The following is a 19,792-nucleotide window of genomic DNA, read 5'->3' on the forward strand; positions in this document are numbered from 1 at the left end:
GAGGCTTTTGAGTCAGGGAGCTCCATAATGACAGCAATGTGTTAGCAGGATTACCCTAGGAATATCGTGAAACAAATTAGTTGAGACAACTTATAACTTCAAAGGGGAGGCTAGGTGGCACAGTAGATAGGGTGCTGGGCCTGGAGTCAGGAAGATTCCTCTGCCTGAGTTTAAATCTGACTTTAGACACTTACTAGCTGTGTGAACTGAACAGGTCACTTAACCCTGTTTGTCTCAATTCCTTAACTATACAATGAACTGGAGAAGGAAAAGGCAAACCACTCTAGTATCTTTGCCAAGAAATCCCCAAATGGGGTCACAAAGAGTCAGAAATGCCTGAAAAAATCTACTAAACAACAACAACAGCAGCTACCTCATAGGTTTGCTTTCTAAATCTTACAATGCTATTTTGAAGTATGTAATTGCTGTCTGGGGCAGCTAGGTATCTCAGTGGATAGAGCACTGGACCTGGAGTCAAGAAGATGTGAATTCATACCCAGCCTCAGATACTTACTAGCTACATAATCCTGGGCAAGTCATTTAACTTGTGTTTGCCTCAATTGATTAGAGAAGAAAATGGTAAACCACTCTAGTATCTTTGCCAAGAAAACCTCAAGGAAGACAGCTTTAGTGTGTTATGTTTCACAGCATCATGAAAAGTTGTACAGGACTGAATGACAGAACAGAAACCATTACTATGTATACTATTGAATAACAAGAAATTCAGATTTCAATCTCAGTCACAGGTTAAAGAAGTCTGAGTTGCTTGAGAGAATGTGTGGTTTGATGGATAATGAAGCAGATTTAGAATTGGGATACTTGGATTTATTTGAATATCATCTAGATATTAGTTGCATAATGATGGTTATTTTAACCCTCGGTGCCACAGCTTCCTTATCTGTAAAATGAGGATAAAATCACACAAATTAGCTCATGGAGTTGTTTTGAATAAATTACTTTGTAAACCTAAAGAGAATAGGTAAATATAAGTTCTCATTGTTTTCAAAAAGCTACAATACTGAAACAATCTAGGGCATGAAATTAATTGGTAATAGTGGGAATTCTAGTACAAGTAAGGCTGATAATAACTACTACTTATATCTATAATCCTTTCAATTTTCCAATAGTATTTAATTGCTATCCGATGTGTTAGATAATACAATTTATACTAAATTCACTTTACAAATGAAAGAACCAAGGCTCCTTATTACCTCTGGTATAACAAAAAGAAACCCTCTTCTGTTTGGCATTTAATTAAGGTTCCACAACCTAGCTCCAACTTTCTATTTGATATTTATTGTATATTACTCATCTTTGCAGAGTAAGTTTAGTGAGGAACAGCACATGATATCATCAAATCTTCTGGAATTGTGTCTTTGAACAAATGACTGTCCACCATGGCTGAAATGCCCACTTTCCTCATTTCTTCCTCCTGAAATCCGCAGTTTCTTCTATACTTCAACTCTAACATGATCTTCTATGTGAAGTCTTTCCTGATCTCTCCAATGATTAAATTCTCACCCTTTCCCCACCAGAAATTACGTTTATTTTGTGCAAGGTTATATATGTACATATTATCTCCATTGCAAAATGTTGAGGGTACAGATTTTATTTCTTCTGATTATTTATACCCAGATCATAAGAAAGTATCTGCCACATAGTAAGTATTAAATAAAGGCTTGTTGATTGATTTTTAAATAAAATTGACAACTGTTATACTTGCAAAAATGTATTTCAGCATAATTAATACATGTTTATAAAATATAATAGTTCTTTCTTTAGAGTAATTATGCTGGTCCATTCCTCAGTTATCAGCTATTTCTGTCTCAGAAAGCTTTAAAAAGATATACTCTGATTATGTATTTCTTGATTCTTTCTGTTTTCTCAAATCTTGAATAAATTTCCAGCATCAGAGCATATCAAACAAGACATGCTCAAATATGTTGAAGCATTTCAAATAAAAAAAGGGAAAAAAAATTATAGTGCTTTTAGCAGATGATAATGATTGACAGGCAAACAAGAAACTGCTTCTTGGAGCTAGTAAATGCCAAGAGGTACTCATCACATCATTCTGATATGTAAGAGAATACATCAGGGCCACAGATGTTTATTTAATATTTTTAGTATTACTTGTCAAACACCTTTCTCTCATAGTGGAACCCCTGGCAGGATGAATTGTTTTATTAGAAATATACAAAGCATTTTCTAATTTTGACAAGGTCTTTTGACTCTGTAATTTTCTTTATTTTAAAATTTAAAGTCATACATTACAGAGGGGATAAAAAAAAGAAAGAATGATACCAGATTACACACTATTCACACATGACATAAGGAATAGTAAAATAAAATACCTTATAAGAAGAGAAAATTAGACAGATCCTATTAACCTTCTTATGTTTTGACAAGCTTGCTTTTCTTTTCAATGTATCAAATCTGTCCCCTCTTTTCTATTCCCAATTTGAATACCCATGCTCAGCCCTCAGATACATTATAAAGAGTGATACTCTGGGACACATCGGCTATATGTTCAGATAGGAGCACAACCACTTATTGAATGCCCTTGGATAATTCATTTAGCCTCTTTTGTCTTCTTTTCTGTGTGATTCATACTTAAAGTGTATTTATTTCTATTCTAACTGGTAATAGGCTGTAGCCTATTTAAATCTACCATTTATGTCTGCATTGGACTCATTCTCATTTGTAATATGAGAAGGTTGGAATAAATTATATCTAAGGTCCTTTCCTCCTCTAGTTCCATGATCAAATGATACTTATTGTGCCATTTGGAAATGCAGTCTTATTTTTGACACACATCCCTTTTTCTATGGCTCTTCTTTTAAAATTTCTGCTTTGAACATTAAATGAAACCTGATGTTCCACTGAGGACCCCATGTTGCTGACATCTCAGTCTACAGCTGACTACTCCCCCCCCCTTTTCCTCCAAGTCACAGGTGCAGGGATTATATTTGGCATGGCCTTTGTTCTTCAATGCCACTTTCAGAGTCTTGCTCTTCTACCATCATGGAACAACCTTCCAGGCCAGCTATCTTCTCTTTTTCTGTTCATTCTCCCTGTCATTTATGAATTGCAAAGATACTTTCTTACTTTTCTTAATGATCATAATGACACTTGATCATATTCCTCCTCTATCCCCTTTCCCCAGCATCATCTTCGTAGAATTTAATATCCACACTAATCACCATTCTGATGTTATGTCCTCACATCCCTTTGGACTCATCAACTCATATGTTCTCCATTTCTACTCTTCCTTGGCTTCCCATTGGTTTGGTCACACAATTACTTAGAAATGTACCATTTCTGAAATACTGAACCTTCAATTTCCTATTTCTGATAACAGTATAAAATAGAGCTTCCCAAAGTGGATATTACCACCCCTAGGGGGTGCTGGAATGATCCAGGGGGCATAGTAGCGTCTGGTACAATTGGGGGTGTTAAATAAAAGTAAGGGGTAGTGGAAGCATAAGGAAAGAAAAGAAGGTAAACAAATTTTGAAAAAAAACCATTCATACATGTTTCATCTGTTGTGCAACAGAGTTAAAGTCATAGTGATTACATTATTTTACAAATAAACACAAAAAACTCAAGTTATAACCAATCAGTGGTCAAGTCCACTGATAGGTCTTAACAAGCAAGTGTTGGCAGGTGAGTATGTCACACATTGTCAGGCAGTCCTGCATACCTATGTGTGTGTAATGACTTGTTTACAATACTATATTATATGGTTGCATGACACAATACTGCATCATCAATATTTCAATGCAGGAAAAAACCCACAACTTTACAATAAATTATTAAATTTAAGATACATTATTTTTTAAAAAATATTCTTTTGAAATGATACAAATTTCAAAAAAATGTTAAAGGGTTAAAGAAAGTAGATTTCCAGGGGAGGTGAGGTATGAGTAATTATTTTTTAGAAGGAAGTGGTGGGCCAAATAAGTTTGGGAAACTCTGGTCTATAGTCTTTCATTTTTTCTTTCTATTTTGCTTCTCTAACATCTGTTCTTCACCTTCATCATGACCTTTGGTTCATGGATTTCTTGCTATTCTTCCAATACAACACCCTTATTCTGGTGATATTCCATAGTCTTAAAACCAATGGAAGACATTTAAAAAATTAAAACTTTCTCTTCAATCCTTGAATCCGTACACACTTGACCTTATACCAAACCTGTGAAATTCCTGCCATATGCCTCCTCTTCTCCTACTTTAATGGAACTAAACTCTCATGTACTCCAAAAGGAAACTGCAAACCATGAAACCATGCTGGCTGTGTCTCCTACCAATTTATACTGACTTCAAGTGTTGCCAGATGGCTACATGGGAATCCTTATTAAAGTGTAGCTGTATTTAAACTCCTCATCTCTCCTTGAATTTACACATTCACCTTTTCTCTTCATTGTTCAAGCATTGCTGAACCTACTTAACTGCCTTACAAGCAAGATCATATCTCATTACCTTGTCTGCATTGATATTAAGAGGGTAATGTGAAAATCTTTCTGATGACTTGCCTGAATCTAAGCAGTCTGTATCTGCAGCATTCCCCAGATATAATACTAGCACTATTAAAAATAAATACAACTTTTTTGACATGAATTATTTTTATTGAATCCATATTGGCTTTTAGTGATCATCCTCTATTTCCAAGTAGTTTCAGGATATCACTTTAGTAATTTATTATATAAGCTTATTAAGAATTAAATCAAGCTCACAGGCATATATTTGAATTAGCCACCTTATCTTTCTTTTTGAAGATTTGGACAATACATGTCCATTTCCAATCAAGCAATGTCTTTCATTGGTTACCAGGATTTCTCAAAGATCACTGACAATTCAACAATCTCATTCACTGTGTCCTGGGACAAGTGACTTTAACTCTCTGAGGATTTATTTTAAGAGCACGAGATTTTTAGTCAGAACTTGGGTTCAGATCCTGACTCTGCTATTTACTACCTATGTGACTTTGGGCAAATTCCTTAACTTCTCTGAACTCAGTTTCTTTTTCTATAAAATAAGAAGTCTGAACTAGACAACCCTGTAAGTCCCTGCCATCTCTAAAACGGTGCACACATCAGCTATTCTTTTTCTATCCTTTTACCTATCTTATATCTCAATTCTCCATTAACTATATTTTCTGTAAAAGTATTTTTGTCTTAATGTTTTGTTTTCTTAGTTTTATGCCATCTTCAAGAGACTCATTCTTATTTCTATCCCATGCACTAAAATCTGAGTTTGTTATTGATCTCCAGCTCTCCCTTTTCTTTTTCATCTGATTTAATTGTGACAACGTTGCTAATGTTTCATTCTTTCAGAGGCTCCTATTCCTTTGAGGGACTTTCATTTTAGAACCACATATCATGAAATGCTACCTATTCTTTCTCTGAATTCCTTTAAATCCAGTCTTTTAAAGTCCAGGATACACTTAATACCACTACTTATATTGTTCTGGCATCTTTACTTTACCCCCCAACACTCGTCAGAACTCCAGTTCAATATTTCCAAGGGCACATGACTCTTGAATCTATAACTCCATCTTCCAAATTCTACATTTCCAGCCTCATTTCATATCATTCTCTTTTTGTAAACTCTATTTTCCAGCAAAACTGGACTATTAGTCATTCCCCAAGCTTGATAGCCTATCTTCAATATCTCTGCATTTATAGAGTTGTTCACATCTGTACTGTATGCCTTGCATATTATCACCTGTCTGAATCCCTGTCTTCTTCAAAGATCAACTCAGATGCCACTCCTTCTGTTAAGCTTTGTCTGATCCTCTTAGTGTTTAGTGCACTCTCCTTCCTCATTTTTCCTTGTACTACCTTTATTTATGTACATGTTGTGTCTACACAATAGACTGTAATGTCTTAAAGACTGGTTTACTTTTGTCTGTGTAACTCCAGAACCTGACACTGTGGCTGACATCTATTTGACACTTCATATTTGTAGAACTGAATTAGAATTAGATAACATGTTAGATCTTATTATATCATTTACTGTGTGATTTCTAGCATGATTTCTTGATTAAAAAAAATACCCAGTGAGCCTTTAATACTTTTTTTCTCTATTGAAGATATATGTATGTGTATACACATATACAAATAGATATATACATATATACATACATATATACACACACATACACACATATAGATATATTTTTATTTATTTTTTCATGAATCAAATGCAAGAAATTTCTTTGTTCACTGAGTCATCATAGTTATAGCATAGATAGTATATGTATATATACTATAGAAACATATTTATGCATTATATGTTAAATATATGTATATACATATCCATAAACACACATGTATGTATATTACTACATACATATATCCATGCAGATTTATATAGAGTTTTCATAAATAAATAAATATATATATATATATATACACATACATGTACATGTGTTTCATATGGGTATACATATATCATATGTGTATGCTTCTATGGTGTGTATATATACATACATTATGTTTTATATCTTTGATGACACACTGAACAAAAAAAATCTTGCCTTTGATTCATGTAAATACATATGGAGGTATGATAACAATTTCACATGTACCAGTTTAATCATGTGAATATTATGACATATAAAAAATCAGTAGCTTCATACAAACAGTTTTATTAAAAAAGTAAGTTTGAAATTAGTGTAAGTTATGGATTTCTCTTTTCTTTTTTTTTATACTAGACTCACCATTTCTTGATATAGGAAATTCCTATTGAGGAAACTGCCTCTACCAAATGGAGATCAGCATTTGCTCTGTTCCTCAGAGTCTTAGAGTTGCCTTAGACACTGAAATATTAAGTGATATTTTCAGGGTCACACAGCCAGTATGTGTTTAAAGCCATATTTGAACCCAGTCCTTTCTGGTTCTTAGGCCATATCCCTATCTATCATTCCATGTGGCTTCTGTGCAAGTGGAAAATTCTCCTTAACAGATAGTAGCACAAAAGTAAAACATTTTAAAATGCCCAGAATGCAGAGCACCATATTTCTAATAACATCAATACAAACTGGTACTTGCTTATTACTAAATTCATTAAATCATAGATGAGGTAACCAATGCTCAGTGACGCCCAGTAACAGGTCCCATAGTCTGTAACCTCAGAGGAGAAATTTGGACCCAGGTCTTCTCACTCCAGAGCCAGTGCTCTTTCCACTATGCCATGCTATTTGACAAAGGGAATTTGTTTTAGATTTTTCTCCTCCTAAGATATGTGAACAAGGACATTAGGATTAAAGCATGCCAGCTTCTCTGTGCCCTAGGGCCTGAATCATATTTACTAATATAATCTCTGATCTTGGAAGCCTTTGCAATTGCTGACCCCTGTGAACACATACTCCTGTAGTGAGCATATGTGAAGGGGGTTAGAATTTGGCTTTAGCCCAAATTTGGATATAAGCAAAATTATCTCATCTTTTTTTTTCTTCTTGCCGATTCTGCCCTCCTTCCCACATCTCCACAGATGGAGATTTTTGTATCTCTTTCCCAAAAGATCTTACCCTTGGTCAAAAAATCTAATAAATTGCTAATCCCCACAAAGGTGCTTATTAGGAGGAGGAGAACATATGCTTCTGACTTTAGAAGTGATATTAGTGATTAACAAAGTCAGTCCCTTCAAAGGAAGAAACTAGAGTGAAGAGAGGTAAACCCCAGTTGCTTGGCTTTTGAAATTTCCCATGCGGACATTACATGTATGTGATTTTTTTAAAAAAATTTTGAAAATTAAAGAAGCTTAGAGGCTAGTAGAAATAAATGAAATAGTAACAATCATTAACACCTTTCAATAACTCTTAATGTTGATAAATAACATACATAAAGTTTTTTCTGATTTACCAAATGTTTTCCTCACAACACCTTTGTGAGATTTTGTTTTGTTATTCACATATTACAGATACAGAGACTGAGCGTCTGAGAGCTTAAGAGTCTTTTCTAAGGGTTTATGAGTCTAGACAAAGTCTTAGTTATCATGTCTATTTCTAAGTATTCACACAATACCCCTAAAATAACTTGTTACATGATTTTATTAGGAATTGAAAAGCCAAGTGACTTGGGCAGGGTCACACAGGCAAAGCTTTTGAGTCCAGAGCTGATCTTTCCACTGTACCATACTGTAGGAAGAAGGTATTTAGGTGGAAATTTAGGGAATCTGATACACTTTTGTGGAAGTAATTTGGGGATATTGGCTCTTAATTCATAATACGTAGATAACTATTGATTCTACACATTTATAAGAGTGACCTTTTGCTTTTGACATGGATTTTCCTGCCATCTATATCCAGGAAAGTACATTGATGATAGGTATGTACTGTTACATTCTTGATCACAATTGTCAAAGGAATCTTCCTCTTACTATTCAGTTTTGTAAGGATAATGATGATGATGAATGGACCTGTGAATTCATGGATATAGGGATATCTGAGTAAAGAACATTCCTCTACCAGTCTAGGTTGGCACCTTCTCTGCAATTTATACTCTTACAGTGTTGTCTGGTATGCTGAGAGTTTAAATGAGATGCCCAGGGTTACTTAATCAGTGTCTATCAAAGGCAGTTCAAGAACCCAGGTCATCCTAACACTGAAGTCAAATATCTGTTCTCTATACCATTCTAGCTACCTCTCTTTGTAACGAATATACTGCCTAAAATGACTCACTTGGCTTTATTTAACAGAAAAATATATGATAAAATCTGGGAAGTGATTCTTCACAATTCTCTGACCCATCAGGAAAAAAAGCAAACTGCTGTAAACCTTCACAGGATAGCCATCAGTCAGTTTGCACAAGGTGTGTAAAATTCCTCTATCCTTTTCACAGAAACATATCAAAGCTCTGTGTGGTTATTTCATACTGTTCCTTCACAGGTCTTTTGGGTATCTCTTTATGGACAAGGCATTCTTCCCGGTACAAAACAATACTAGTTAAAAGCTCAAGTTCCTCACTTGTTATTTGACTTCAGAAACAAATATGTCATAAAATCTCAGAGTTGGAAGGAACATCAGTGAACAACTAGTCCAATCTGTACCTGAAAAACAATTTCTTCTACCATATATGTGACAAAGTCATATGCCTTTATTTGAAGGCCTCCAATAAAAGGGGAGCTTCCATTCTAAGAGAGAATCATAGAAAGAAAATGAATTCTTTGTGTTAAAGAACCAAATGCATATTTTATAAATATAGTGAGAGTGGTAAGAGAGGGAGACTTTTCTTTTTTCCTATCTCGAATATACACATATGTATTAGAACATTTTTTGCAATGACTTTTTTCACTGTCTTCCCAATGAGCATGACATTCACTAGGATATAGGCTTTGCCTCACTGTAGTGTTGGAATTTTATGTCAGTGATTGCTACAGATAAATTTTCTATAGATTACCTGAAAGGAAGGAGAATGAGGTGAGTCATTATTGAAATACTGTTAAGAACGAACACTCCTTTTATCCCTGAATATCTTTTGTAACTTTATTTTCTTTCTTAGCTTCCCTCTACCTAGGTATTGCCTTGACTATACCTTTCCTGCCTGAATGTACTTATTCCATTCATGTGGGGCCACATGGCATATTCTTTTGGTCAGAAAACTCATCATGACAGGGTGAGGAACTGTTTTATGTTTCAGTAATGGCATGTAGTGTTTTGGAACTTTAGCTTGAGACAAAGATAAATTTTGTAAACACAATGGAATAGAGCAAATTGAAAAAACGACCTAAAAATCTCACTCATTTCAAATGGTACTTGTAGCCCTCTTCATAGATTCGATAAATACTTCTCAAAAATCACAATTTGAAAAGTTCTATTGGACCAATTCTGGAAAATATCACAGGAAGGCATAGACAGAGGTACTTTTCCTTACCATATTCAGAATGCTGAGCTACTGTTTCCTAGAATATGCTTCTAGGGTTGATTAATTGAGCTGGTGAGGTTGGATATTCCATGAAGGAAGAAAGACTCATTTAGCCAAGCTTTTGATCTGATTTTACTTTTTGATTCTAAATTCTGAACACCACCTGGACCGTATTGTACTGCTATTGAATTCAAGGCCATGATTAAGAAGGTTGGATGGATGGTACCATTTGTTTTATTTCTGCTCAATATGAAATTCTTTGATCAGCTCAAGAAGAATCAAAATAAAATGTTTGCCAAGAATGTTCTCATTCATCAAAGACGAAAGTCAGAAGTTTGAAATCACATATTACTGTGTAGTTTTATGATAAATGACATCAACAGCTGCTATTATTTTTCTAATAAAGATGGAGATCACATGATCCAACCTTAAGTCCTGATAGAATATTAAAGGAACCAAAGAAAAATTGATTTGTTTGGTGACCTCAAATATATTATATTTGTAGTCCCTAATGTTTTGAAGAAATTAAAATTAGGTATACTACTTGATAGGAATGGTTTATATTATAAAATTATATTGATTTCTGGTTCAATCCACTTAATAACAAAAATAGCTCCAAATGTAAAAGTCATATTAGAAAGTTAGGTAAAGGCTCTTAAGACAAAATAATATTGATATAATTGGCAGACATGGAATCTTATGTATTTCTAAGAATATTTTCAAAATCAAGGTCACTTATAAACTTGTTAAACAAGATGCTAGCAGTCACCTGTGACAGAAAAATCTCTCCTATAACACAATTGAGGGGATCAATGAATTTATTTCATTCATACAACTCTTACTATTGTTTACATCCCCAGTTCCTAGTGCAAATCCTTTCAAATATTATTTTGTTTAATAAAATTGAAGTGAATTGAACCCATTATCACTTCAAGTTACTGTCCTCTTTCTTCCCCTCTCCTGCTAAAATTCCAGAAAATGTAGGCTACACTCAGTTCTTCCTCTCTCTCCCTACATGTATTCTGACTATCTGTCCTAACATTTTACTAAATCTTTTTCTCTAAGCTTGCAACATAGCTTCTTGATTGCCAAATTCAATGACATCTTCCTCAATGACCTTATTCTCCTTCTCCTTCTGTCCTACACATGTGGGTGCTCTGTCCAAAGCAAAGTAATTTTTGATTGCTTATAATTCACAAGTTATCTTGGGTTTGGGGGCTACATTTCCCCCCTATTTGTTTATTAATTGTATTTTTTTCAAAAATCTGAGACTATTAACTCTTTTGTCTCCTGAGGTTTTCATTTATGATTTCTTGAATTATAGCTCTGAAAAAAAAAACCAGGCTTTAAAAAAAGCCCATTGTGATTCAGTGTACTACTTGACTCTGCCTTTAAATCCAAATCACTCTGGCATTCATTGGTTGGCCAATAATAAGACCCAGCCCAAGCCTCTCTTGCCCATGGTTTGGGTTTTGATGGCTCAGAATGAGTGTAAATAGCAATTGTTTTCTGTTCTGGCCAGAAACTCTGAAAGTCTTCCTCTCCCAGACTGATTCTTTTGAGATGGTAAAGGAGGCCATCTTTTGTCTCAATTCTTACTTAGCTTTTAATCACTGAATGGGCATTGCCTCAGACAAACTGAGACCTGAGAAGGATCTTAGTTTAATAAGGCCAAGGTCATTCATTGTGTTCTGGGCCATAGCCAGTCATCCAGATTTATGTCTTGCCATTGGACACCAATGACTCTGAAGGAAAGAGTGAAGCTGATGACTGTTCAGTTCTGCTTACTTAAATCCAATTCAATGGCAAGTCAAGATGTCACCCTCATGATGTCATTGGTCCTCTTCTAGAATGAAGGATGAACAACAATCATTTAACAATATATACTATCGATGGTGGAGTAAAAGCAGTGACTTGCTTGAACTCTCCCCCAAACTCCTCCAAATACCTGTAAAAATGATTCTAAACAAATTCTAAAGCAGCAGAACCCACAAAAAAGACTGAGTGAAACAAATTTCCAGCCCAAGACAACCTGGATGGTTGATTGGAAAGGTCTATCATGCCGGGCTGGGAGAGAAACATAGTTCAGCATGGGCATGCAGGCAGAACAAGCCTCAGCAAACCTGGAGCAGGCCTCAGAGAACTGAATAACCAGCAGCTGTGGTGGTTTCCAGACTTCTTAACCCACAAACACCAAAGACAACTTAGAAGATCAGTAGGAAAAGTCTGTGACTGCTGTGAGAGAGACAATTCAGTCCCAGTCCCAGCCTGGTGAAGCCCCAGGGTGCAGGCTGCTTCTGGACCTCCTGGCCCAAAGATGGAGGGGGAATGAAGTAGTTGATCAGAGAGGGATTGCAGGGATCTCTTTTCTGGTGCTGAGGTAGGATTCTCTTGCTTTGTCTGTGCTTAGATCTGGGTCACAGATCTTGGGCGGTGGTCCTGGGGCAAGGATGAGTGCTGGCATGGGGGATTGGGGAAGTGGGGGTGGAGAGCTAATTTTCCTCATAGTTGCAAGGCAGAAAAGAGTGTTTGTAGCCACTCATAAACCAGAGCACAGGGCAGGAAAGGACTAAACACCTCGCCCTTGGTTATACCACCTTGGAAGAACTGAAAACTTACAGGTCCCTAGAAGTATCTCTGAAAACAACTACACAAAATCCCTGAAGCTTGGGACAGTACATTTTCCACATTGGAAGCAGACACCTACCTTAACAAAGGGTTTATAACTCAAGTAATTGGCTGGGATCACGAGCAAGCAACGCAAAAAGAGTCAGACCATAGAATCTTTCTTTGGTGACAAAGAAGATCAAAATATTCAACCAGAAGAAAACAAAGTCAAAGCTCCTACATCCAAATACTCCCAGAAAAATATGAATTAGTCCCAGGCCATGGAAGAGGTTAAAAAGTATTTTGAGAAGCAAGTAAGAGAAGTAGAGCAAAAACTAGGGAGAGAAATGAGACTGATGCAATGATGAAAAACAAGTCAACATCTTGCTAAGGGAGACCCAAAAAAATACTGAAGAAAATAGCACCTTAAAAATAGCCTAACTCAAATGGCAAACTTAAAAAAAAATCATTGAGGAGAAGAATGCCTTCAAAAGCAGAATTGGCCAAATGGAAAAGGAAAGCCAAAAGCTCACTGAAGAAAATACTTCCTTAAAAATTAGAATGGAGCAAATGGAAGCTAGGGACTTTATGAGAAATCAAGACATTGTAAAACAAAACCAAAAGAATGAAAAAAAAATAGAAAACAATGTGAAATATCTCATCAGAAAAACAACTGGCCTGGAAAATAGATCCAGGAGAGATAATTTTAAAATTATTGGACTATCTGAAAGCCATGATCAAAAAAGTGCCTAGATATCATCTTTCAAGAAATTATCAAAGAGAAATGCCCTTATATTTTAGAACCAGAGGGCAAAATAGAAATTGAAAGAATCCACTGATCACCTCCTTAATGAGATCCCCAAAGAAAAACTCCTAGGAATATTGTAGCCAAATTCCAGAGTTCCCAGGTCAAGGAGAAAATATTACAAGCAGTCAGAAAGAAGCAATTCAAGTATCATGGAGCCACAGTCAGGATAACACAAGATTTAGCAGCTTCTACATCAAATATTAGAAGGCTTAGAATATGATATTCCAGAGGGCAAAGTAGCTAGGATTACAACCAAGAATCACCTACCCAGCAAAACAGAGTATAATCCTTCAGAGGGGAAAAATGGATATTCAATGAAATAGAAGACTTTCAAGCATTCTTTTTTTTTTTAGGCAATTGAGGTTAAATGACTTGCCCAGGGTCACACAGCTATCCACTGCACCACCTAGCTGCCCCTGCTTTCAAGCATTCTTGATGAAAAGACCAGAGCTGAATAGAAAATTTGTCTTTCAAATACAAGACTTAATTCTTTTGGATTTGTTTTCCAAAATCACTAGCTTCCAATTGCTCTATTCTAATTTTTAAGGAAGTATTTTCTTCAGTAACCTCTTGGACTTCCTTTTCCATTTGTCCAATTTTGCTCTTTAGGGCATTCTTTTCTTCATTGGCTTTTTAGACCTCTTTTGCCATTTGGGTTAAGTTATTTTTTAAGATGTTATTTTCTTCAGTATTTTTTTGGGTTTCCTTTAGCAAGCTGATAACTTGCTTTTCATGATTTTCTTGCATCACTCTCATTTCTCTTCCCAGTTTTTCCTCTACTTCTCTTACTTTCTTCTCAAAATCCATTTTGAGCTCTTCCAAGGCCTGGGACTGATTCATATTTTTCTTGGAAGTTTTGGATGTAGGAGCTTTAACTTTGTTTTCTTCTTCTGGTTGTATGTTTTGATCTTCTTTGTCACCAAAGTAAGATAATATAGTCTGACTCTTTCTGCACTGCTTGCTCATGATCCCAACCAATTATTTGAGTTTTAAACTCTTTGTTAAGGTAAGAGTCTGTTTCCAATGTGGAGAATGTACTGTCCCAAGCTTTGGGGGTTTGTACAGCTGTTTTCAGAGATACTTCTAGGGACCTGAAAAGTGTCAGTTCTTCAGTGGTGCGATGATTAGGGGCGAGGTTTCCTCTCCACCATCACAACAAGCTCCACCATACCAATGCTCCTCCTTGCCCCAGGATCACCCCTCAGAACTGCCACCCAAATCCAAGCACGGGCAAAGCAAGAGATTCCTGCCTCAGCCCTGGCAAAGAGATCCCTGCAATCCCCCTCTGATCAGCCACTGGATTCCCCCTCAGTCTGTGGGCCGGAAGCTCAGAGGGCAGCCGCTGCCCTCGGGGTGGCTGAGACCTCGCTCTTTCTCTCACCTTAGTCACAGACTTTTCCCACTGACCTTCTAAGTTGTCTTTGGTGTTTGTGGGTTGAGAAGTCTGGAAACTGCCACAGGTGCCAGCATTTCAGTCCTCTGAGGCCTGCTCCAGGATCGCTGCGGCCTGCACTCCCACGTCGAACTGCACTCCTCTCCCTGCCAGGTGTGATATACCTTTCTGATCAACCATCCAGGCTGTCTTTGGCTGGAAATTTGTTTTACTCTATTTTTTTGTGGATTCTGCTGCTTTAGAATTTGTTTAGAGCCATTTTTTAATAGGTATTTGGAGGGGTTTGGGGGAGAGCTCTAGCAGGTCACTGCTTTCCCTCCGCCATCTTGGCTCTGCCCTCTCAAATACAAGACTTAAGAGAAGCATGAAGAAGTAAACAGGAAAGAGAAATCATAAGGGACTTATTAAGGTTGAACCATTTACATTCCTGCATGGAAAGATGATGTTTGTAACTCATGAGACCTATTAGGGTAGTTGGAGGAAAAAAAAATATATGTATTTATAGATAGATAGATAGATAGATAGATAGATAGATAGATAGATAGATAGATAGATAGATAGAGGGCACAGGGTGAGTTGAAGATGAAGAGGTGATATCGTTAGAATAAAATTAAGGGGTGAGAGGATTATACTGGGAGAAGAGAATGGAAGAGGTAGAATGGGATAAATCATCTCACATGAAACAGACAAGAAAAAGCTTTACAGTGGAGGGGAAATGGGGGAAGGTGAGAGGGAATGAGTGAATCTTATTCTCATAGGATTTGGCTTAAGGAGGGAATAACATACAGACTCAATTGTGTATGGATATCTATCCTACCCTACAGGAAAATAGGGGGGTAAGGGACAAGAGAGCAGGGGGGTGATAGAGGGGAGGGCAGATTGGGAGAGGAGATAATCAGAAGCAAACACTTCTAAGGAGGGACAGGGTCAAAAGAGGGAATAGAATAAATGGGGGGAGGGATAGGATTAAAGGTAATATTGTTAGGTTTTCACAACATGAAGCTATGGAAGTGCTTTGCATAACTACACATGTATAATCTGTATCGAGTTGCTTGCCTTCTCAATGAAGGTGGGTGGGGAGGGAGGAAGGGAGAAAATTTGGAACCCAAAGTTTTAAAAACAAATATTAAAACTTGTTTTCTCATGCAACTGGAAAATAAGATATACAGAAAATGGAGTATAGAGATCTATCCTGCCCTACAAGAAAATTAAAGGGGAAGGGGATGACAGAAGAGGGGGGAGATAGAAGAAGGGCAGATTAGGGGAAGGGGTATTTGGAAAGCACCCCATCTTGAGGTGCGGGGAGGGATTACATGGGGAGAAAATTTGGAACTCAAAATCTTGTGGAAGTGAATGTTGAAAACTAAAAATAAATTAATAAAATCTGAAAATAAATTAATAAATAAAGACTTTAAAAAATACAATATATAGCATCTGCTTCCTCTTTCACTTCCTTTTTTTCTTGTCTTCCATGACATTGTTCTCTGTTTATGCTCTGACCAATCCATCCCTCTGACCAATTCTCTTTTAGTATCTAATGGTTCATCTTTCTTCTAACCCATAAAAGTGAGTATTTCTGAAAGCCTGGGCCTTTTCCTTTTTTATTCTGTAGATTATTCTAAAATCTCTGTTTACAGCCCCAATATTTACATGAATTTACCGTACTTCCTACTTTTCCCTGATCACTTTTTACTTAAATGTCCTACTCAAACTTAGTCCTCAACACCTTCAAAACTAAGTTCTCTAATGGTTTTCCTTCTCTTGATTTTCCTTCGCTGATGTTATGGCTATATTCATAGTCGCAGACTTTATTTGTGCAAGTTATTCTTTATCATCTTTCATTTCTAATCAGTTACCGAGTCCTATTGCTTCTACCTCCATGTTATTTCTTAGACCCATTCCTTACATTTCCATTCATACTATTACCATCTTAATTCAATTCAATTCACATTTATTACCTACCTACTATGTGTAAGGCTTACATTTCACCCTAGTAATTTAATGGCAAAATGACACAATTCCTGTAATCAAAGAGCTTTGATTCTATAGGCAGGTGACAGAGAGAAGATTTGGCATAAATATAGTTAAAATAGTTTTAAATATTGTAATGGTAAAGATAAGGGAGAAATCCAGACAAAGTGCTCTATGAAATTCAGAGTGATGCAGCATGTTATTCTGGGGGAGGGAGAGAGAGTGAGTTGAGAGAATGGGTCAGAGAAGGCTTCATGAGAAAAGTGGTACCTGAACAGATCCCAGAAGGAGCAATAAAATTCTCAATAGCAGCCAGGCATGGAGTTCAGAGCCCTATGATTTCTTACCTATACTGTCACTGATAACCTTTTAATTAGTCCTCTTATCTGAACTCAAAGTGGTTCCCCTGCCTCCATTCCTTTTCCTCTTTCCTTTTCTAGGGAGCTAGGTGGCATAATGGATATAAAGCCTGCCCAAGAGTCAGGAAGACTCATCTTCATGAGTTGAAATCTGGCCTCAGATACTTACTAGCTGTGAGACCCTAACTAAAGTACTTAATCCTGTTTGTCTCAGTTTTCTCATTTCTTTTTTTTTTCTGTTTCAAGTTTTTAATATACTGCTTACATATTTCTGAATTTTCTCTTTTTATGGTAATTTTATTTACCTTTTTGTTTTCAACATTTACTTCCGCAAGATTTTGAGCTCCAAATTTTCACCGTATCTCGCCCCTCCCCCCACCTCAAGATGGCATGCATTCTAAATACCTCTTCCCCTAGTCTGCCTTCCCTTCTATCTCTCCCCCCCTTTTCTTATCCCCTTCCCCTTCAATTTTCCTGTAGGGCAGGATGGATTTCTGTACCCCATTTCCTGTATTTCTTATTTTCCAGTTGCATGTAAAAACATTTTTTAAACATGTGTTTTTAAAACTTTGGGTTCCAAATTTTATTCCTTCCTCCCTTCCCACCCACCCTCATTGATAAGGCAAGCAACTAAATATAGGTTATATATGTGCAGTTATGCAAAACACTTCCATATTAGACATGTTGTGAAAAACTAATTCTATTTCCCTTAATCCTATCCCACCCCCTCATTTATTCTATTCTTTCTTTTGACTCTGTCCCTCCTCAGAAGTATTTGCTTCTGATTACTCCCTTTCCCAATCTGCCCTCCTCTCTATCATTCCCCTACTCTCTTGTCCCCTTCCCCCCTATTTTCCTGTAGGGTAAGACAGATTTCCACACCCAACTGAGTGTGTATGTTATTCCCTCTTTAGGTCAAATCCTATGAGAATAAGATTCTCAATTTTCTCATTTCTATAATGAACCAGAAAAGGAAAAGGAAACCACTCCAGTATCTTTGCCAAGAAAATCCCTAAACATGGACATGAAGAGTCAGATATGAGTGAAAAATGACAGAACAAGTAATGAAAATATAATCTTTCTAATGTCCATCCTCAGCTAAATGTCTCCATATGGCCCACCATATAAAACACAAACAGTTCATTCTGACATTCAAAGTCTTATAGAACTTGTCTCTACCTAAATTCCCAGAATTATTTCAAGTTGCCCCCTTTAGAACCCTCTGCACTTCTGCCTAATGAACTACTTACTTATTCCTAATAGTTTTTAACCTTTTCTTTTCCACATTCACTTTCTCTGGCCTTTTCCCATTCCTGGAACAGGATTTACTCTTTAGTTATTTCTCCTTCTTCAAGGCCCAGCCAAGATACACCTACTCCATGAAAACTCTTCATGTTTTACCAAGTTGGAAGTAATTTCTTTCTCTATTTCTTTCAAGCTATGCTATTTGACTTCTATGTATTTAATAATTTTCTATTTAGATTGTTATTTCTATCAATGTCTCTCCTCTCTATAGACTATAAGATCCTCTTTGAAAGGGATGGCATTGCTTTTCATATTTAAATCTCTAGATTGCACACAGTCAGGGATTTATAAGCATTTATTGAATTAAATACGTTGTGGTTGGGTGAAAGGGTGGTTATCATGTCAAATGTATATAATGATGAGTTTTGCACTTTTTTATTAACTTGTGCCCAATTAGACCCATATATGGAATCTTCTTATAAAATTAAAATCAGAACCAGTTATCATTTGCCTTTGGTGCAGTGCAAGTGAGCTGAAGAGCACTGAACCAGAACTGGACTGTACCTGTTCCAAAACATACTTCCTATCACACATTTTGACCTCCATAGCCTTGCTCATTTCACCTCATATGACTGGAATGTCCTCTCACTCAACATTTTAAAGTGTTAGCTCAAATTTACTTTCTTACATGTTCTTTTTCTTGACCTCCCCAATTAATAATTTTATTTTCTGCATAGAACTTCATCTAAGACTTTGAATACCTGTTATCCATCTATCATTTTAAATTGTGGTCATTTATACATGTGATATCCCCATACTTTAATGATGAATGGGACCATGTCTTATATAATTCTTGTTTTTCCCATAGTGCTAGAAAAGAACTCTGTGACTTGTAGATCTTTAAAAAGTATTTGTTAAAGAGTGAATGAGTGAATGCTTCTATTCCCATCTCTGTACTTACTAGTCCTATGAGAAATATCTTTCAATCTTTCACTCCTTTAATGGACCAGCATTCATACTGATGTGGGTACTTTATACCTAATTGTTGATTGAAGCCCATCCATGCCTTCTTATACTGTGTAATACTTGCCTATGACCTCTTCAATCATTCTTAGGCTTTAGACAAAGCATAAAAATCCTTGATTAATTTGAAGTTCTTGAGAACTACAGATGAATTGGAATGAACCTGCATAGAAAGTCTTCTTAACCTGTTGGTAATCCATCAGAACAGGAGTCAGTTCAGAACCAGGCTACTTGAAGATCTGGAATTATGGTAGTTTAGAAGTGGAAATTTCTAGTCAAGTCTCCAAGTAGTAGATGCAAAGATGGGGGGGTAGGGTAGGAAATGCCTTACTCATCCTTGTTCTCATAATGAATTTTTGGTAAAGTCAGAGGTTTGGGATTTTTCATTGTTATCCAAACAGCACTCTTCAAATGGCTAACAGCAATATCTGCCTCAGGAGTGAAAAAGTTTATCTGTGGTATGAAAAGAGGTCAATAAGAAACCTAGAATAAAAGTTAACCTCTACTTAAGAGGAACTTC

This window comes from Vombatus ursinus, unplaced genomic scaffold, assembly GCF_900497805.2.
Source record: "Vombatus ursinus unplaced genomic scaffold, bare-nosed wombat genome assembly UNPS02014791.1, whole genome shotgun sequence".
NCBI classification, from domain to species: Eukaryota; Metazoa; Chordata; class Mammalia; order Diprotodontia; family Vombatidae; genus Vombatus; species Vombatus ursinus.